The following is a 6,000-nucleotide window of genomic DNA, read 5'->3' on the forward strand; positions in this document are numbered from 1 at the left end:
CTTTCAGAGCATCATCTTTTAAGTTTTGAAATAGCTCTACTGGAATTCCATCACCTCCACTAGCTTTGTTCGTGTGATGCTTCCTAAGGCCCACTTGACTTCACATTCCAGGATGTCTGGCTCTAGGTGAGTGTGTGATCACACCATCATGATTATCTTGGTCGTGGAGATTTTTTTGTACTGTTCTTCTGTGTATACTTGCTACCTCTTCTTAATATCTTCTGCTTCTGTTAGGTTCATACCATTTCTGTCCTTTATCGAGCCCATCTTTGCATGAAATGTTCCCTTGGTATCTCTAATTCTTGAAGAGATCTCTAGTCTTTCCCATTCTGTTGTTTTCCTGGATTTCTTTGCACTGATCACTGAGGAAGGCTTTCTTATCTCTCCTTGCTATTCTTCGGCACTCTGCATTCAAATGGATGTGTCCTTCCTTTTCTCCTTTGCTTTTCGCTTCTCTTCTTTTCACAGCTATTTGTAAGGCCTCCTCAGATAGCCATTTTGCTTTTTTGCATTTCTTTTTCTTGGGGATGGTCTTGATCCCTGTCTCCTGTACAGTGTCAGGAACCTCCGTTCATAGTTCATCAGGCACTCTATCAGATCTAGTCCCTTAAATCTACTTCTCACTTCCACTGTATAGTCATAAGGGATTTGATTTAGCTCATACCTGAATAGTCTATTGGTTTCCCCAACTTTCTTCAATTTAAGTCTGAATTTGGCAATAAGGAGTTCATGATCTGAGCCACAGTCAGCTCCCGGTCTTGTTTTTGCTGACTGTATAGTCCTTCTCCATTTGGCTGCAAAGAGGATAATCAACCTGATTTTGGTGTTGACCATCTGGTGATGTCCATGTGTAGAGTCTTCTCTTGTGTTGTTGGAAGAGGGTGTTTGCTATAACCAGTCCGTTCTCTTGGCAAAACTCTATTAGCCTTTGCCCTGCTTCATTCTGTAGTCCAAGCCAAATTTGCCTGTTACTCCTGGTGTTTCTTGACTTCCTACTTTTGCCTTCCAGTCCCCTATAATGAAAAGGACATCTTTTCCAGTGTTAGTTTTAGAAGGTCTTGTAGGTCTTCATCAAACCATTCGACTTCAGCTTCTTCAGTGTTACTGGTCGGGTAAGTGAACAAAAAATAAAATAAAACTTTAAAGTTTGAGTAAGCAGGAAGAGACTATAAATAATGACAAAATAGATTTGAAAATGAGCCAAAAACATTCAAAAATTAAAATCAATAATGATGCTCTGAATTTTATTCATCTCTTAATAGAAGTCTTAGAAAGAATAACAAGATATTAAGAAAAAGATCAAATATACATACTATAAAGGAAAAGCAAAACATTCACAGGTCACATTAAGTACATTTCTATGATAGTTAACCTAAGAATTCTAGAAGAATCTATTGATACATATCAATTGTAAAATTAATATTTAGATGGCTGCTCAATACAAAATCAATACCTAAACATATTAAATTGTATTAAACAATGAAAATATATTAGGCAATATGTTTTCAATATAAAAAACTTCATTTAAATAGCATCATATTGTTGTTTAGAAATACCTTCAACAAAAAAGTGCAATCTTTTGATATAAATATGTGTATGTTACTAACATACATGTTTGAAATCTAATTTACTTAAATTATTTCCAGTGTTTATGATGAGAAGATCCAATACCATAAAAATATAAGCTTTCCATAAGTACAAAAGCAATTTCAGCCAAAATATCAAAACAATTTTTTACTGAATTTAATGAGCTGAATCTAAAATTTGCAAAGCAGACTAAATTACCAAGATTAGATACTTTCAAGAAATAAAAACAAGATAGATAAAATGACGATAGGAAGACAAAATATAGATATTAATATTTATTGTAAAGTTAAGATATGAAGACGGTGTAGTGACAAAGTGTTAAACAAATACATAGGATAGACTGAAGAATTCAGAACAGACCTCTGCATGTATGGAAACTAGATTTATGACAAGGTAGACATTATAGATGATGGTAGAAAAAAATGGCTTTTAGATTTACTTTTAATAAATTATCTTGAAATAACTGGTTACCCATAAAAAACTAAATTGGAACCATAACTCATATATGCACAAAAATCAATTCTAGGTAGATTTGAGACTTAAATGTGAATAGCAAATCATAAAAATGTTAAGATACAAGCCGAGAAAACATTTATTATGCATATAGTAAACAGAATTAATAGCTATGTTGTTAAGAAAAAGACAAATAACCCAGTAGAAAATTGGCCAAAAGAATGCACAGGCATCTCACACAAGGTGAAACACAACAGATTCTCAATCATACGAAAATACGTTGCACCTGGTTAGTGCTCAGGAAAACTGAAATGAAAATCATTCTGATATCTTTCCACATGTATGTTATTTGGAAAACAAATAAAAATTAGACAATGGTGATACTGGCTAGAGTGTGGGTTAACAGAAATTCATATGTATCTGTGGGATACGTGTAATTATTCAACCATTTGGAAACAATTTGGCAGCACCTATTCAAGCTGGAGATTTGCATGTTCTCTTCACCAGCATATTCTCTGTCATGTGACAAAGAGAAACACTTATGTCTCCAAATTTATGGGGATTTTCTCTAAGCTTAAAATTTCATTGCTTTACATAACAAAATTCTTATAATTAGTCAAAATGTCCTATAAGAATGTAATAGATATATACATTTAGAATAGTCATAAAATGGAATATTCTATACTAGTAAAACATTAGACTTCAACTATGTACATCAACATAGATTAAAGAAAAAATATGAACCAGACAAGTTGCAGAAAAATGCACATGATATAGTTCCATTTATATACATTCCAGTGCAGACAAAACTAAGCCCTATATTACTAATGTTCAATACATGTGTAATAAAAACAAAAGAAAAAAGAATATGATTAAGATCACATTCAGAAAATATAAACTTGCAGGGCAAAGGGGAATTATATTGAGGGATCCTAAATGACTACTTACATTCTACTTCTTTTACTATAAGGTGGCTAAATGAACATTTATTTTACTATTCTTTTAACTGTAATACACATAAGTGTTTATATGCTTACATATATATTTCATAATAAGAAATAGCAAGATGTCATTCATTAATTAGTTTATTTCTATATCATCATCTACTGCCTATAATCTGCTATCATACAGATATTAAATTGAACAAACAAGTTCTATCTCTTCAAAAAGAGTAATACCTAGTATGGCTTATAGATAAACACAGTAGAAATAACAATACAGTATTATCACATTGTTCCATGATAGATTCATGCACAGAAAAAAGACAGTTAAATTGATCTGGGGCTTGGGGCTTGGTGGATTCAGAGGAGACGTCTTATGGATGTGACAGTTCAGCTGAGAGTTGAAGCATGCATAAGAAGGTGTTAGCCAAGAGAACAGTCCCAAAAATGCCTTCCAGGAAGAGCCAAAAGTATGTGAGGAGGCAGACATTCTAAAGAAAACAGGCTTTTTAAAGAACTGAATGAAGCTGATAATTTGCTGTCAATTGCTATCTGATTCCCTTAGGAAAAACTACTAGATTCTAGGGAGCAGGGGAGTTGGGATGTGAAAAAAAGAGACTAGAAAACTTTCAGAATCTAGTCCTCCTGAAGAATAATATATTCCTGTTGATCCAACACTTAAACAGAAAGCTACCAAAAGACTCAAAAGTTCTATAAATATTTTAGCTTGATGTTATACTTAGGGAGTGGTTCTGGTCACCAGAAAGTTGATTAGGCAGGAAACATTTTTTAAATTAAAACTGGTTAAATTCTTTCAAGAGAGGAAAGGACACAGAAATTCTCTTCTACTTCTGTCTTTTCAGAGAAGAGTTATCCAGTAAAAAAGGAAGTTCTATGATATAAAAACAGGAGTTTGAAGGTTCGGAGATGGCCAATAGGAACAAAAGTAGGTTCATAAGGAAGGCGAAATTAAGAATTGTACTGGTCTTTTAGGCATCATATTTTAAGAGAGATCAATAAACCTTAAAACCTCCAACTCAAAAGATGGTGATTAGAATATTGAACATCCTAAACTGAGAGCGGGAAGCCTACAAAAATTAAAGTGGTAGGGGTTCTGTTACTAAGTAGGATCTAGACAGCAATAGGCAAAAGTGACTTAATGGCGATGTCAGATCCAGTGAATATTACAATTTCTTTTAAGCCAGAGATTTTTTGCAAATAATTTTCTATGTTTCTTTTCATATTTTATGGTATCTATTCATAATAGAGTATATATATAATAGAGCATTTTATACAATTTAATTACTAAAATGAATAAGTTGTTATTTATAGAATTTTAAAGAAACAGGTAGAAATGAAGCAAGTGAACACAAGTTATCTCTTATCTCACATGAAGTTTACAATTTGAATAGTAAAATATGATAAGACAACAAAGACCTTTTGAGGAATTCTAATAACAAGTTGTTTCAATAATAAATTGCTATAAAGTTCACAGAGTAATTTAAGTCCTTGCTACCAGAACTAGAAAGACAATCCAGTTCATTGTTTCCCTAGACCCAGCAGTAAGTTTTCCAAGTTGTAAGAATGTTGTATGAGGACAAGCAAACCCCATTGTTCATGATTCCCAGAAATTAGAGAAAAAAAAAAAAAAACCATAAAATACAGTCTCCATGCAACTGATATGTGATCATTACTGGAAGCACTATGTTCACACGCGTCAGTTGACAGGACCCTGTGAATGATAGTTATGATGTCAGGGCCTTAACAACAACAGATTGCATTAAAAAGACACAATTCCTCTGAGTCGCTAGAAGACTTCATATAGTTCAAAAAGTCAGTTCCTGAAATAGTGTGCAAATTTAGCACATCACAGTACAAAGATCATGACCTACAAACCCAGCTGCCCTGAAGCCAAATATGTTTTTGCTTTCCTTTACAGGAACCAAGAATCATTCAAGTTATTCATGTCTTGAATGATTCAAGCTATAAAATGAAACCTTATTAGTGATTTCCAAGCACAGATGGTGTTATTTCCTACTTCTTTATTTGTCTTCAAATTAAAGTGTTGATTTATGTTGTCTCTAAATTTTTATGTAAATTTGTTTGATTAAAGGGCCTTCTAAATTTTGTTTTTTGAAGGCCATTGGACAAGATGATCTTTATGATCCTATACAGCTCTAAATTCTGCAAGAGCATAAACCATGCCTGTCTTTTTCATCTCCTATTCCCAATTCTCAGCAGTGTCTAGCAGTGCTTAAGAAATATTGCTGTATGGGTGAATGAATAAATAAAAGGTAGATGAATACAATTCATAGTGTGATGGTTAAATCCAACAAGGGATATGAGGAGCACGACCAAGAAGCATCTTTTAAGTATTTTTTTAACAAGCATTTGTTTATTCATTGACCAGATGAGTATTGAGCACCAATTATGTTCAGGTGTCAATTTACTGAGTTGAAAGTACATCAGTGAATAAAAAAGATGTGTGTATGCTCAGTTGTGTCAGATTCTTTGCAAACCCATGAAATGTAGCCCATCAGGCTCCTCTGTCCATGGAATTTTCCAGGCAAGAATACTGCAGTGGGTTGCTATTTCCTCCTCTGTGATAAAGGACATAAAAAAATACATAGCTTGATAGGTGATAACTGCTATAGGAATAAAAGGGTAACATGCGCAACTTTGTAAAAGGGTCCAGGAGGACCCAGGGTGCGGAGGTGGCAAGTTGTAATGATAAGTAAGGTGGTCTAGGATGACCTCCCTAAGAAAGTAACTTACAACCAAAGAACTGAAGATGGTCATCAAATTAATCATGCAGAACACTAGTGGAAATAAATTCTAGGAAGAAGAAATAACAAGCTCAAAGTTTCTAAAGGAGAAAAGCATATATCATGCTCAAGGAACAGGAAAGAAACCTGTTTCTAGATGGGAGTAAGCAAGTAGAGGATAGTATAAGATAAGATTGTCTTCGTCAGCTCAGTTCAGTCAATTCAGTTCAGTTGCTCAGTCATATCTGACTCTT

The sequence above is a fragment of the Bos indicus genome, chromosome 3, assembly GCF_029378745.1.
Source record: "Bos indicus isolate NIAB-ARS_2022 breed Sahiwal x Tharparkar chromosome 3, NIAB-ARS_B.indTharparkar_mat_pri_1.0, whole genome shotgun sequence".
Taxonomy (NCBI): Eukaryota; Metazoa; Chordata; class Mammalia; order Artiodactyla; family Bovidae; genus Bos; species Bos indicus.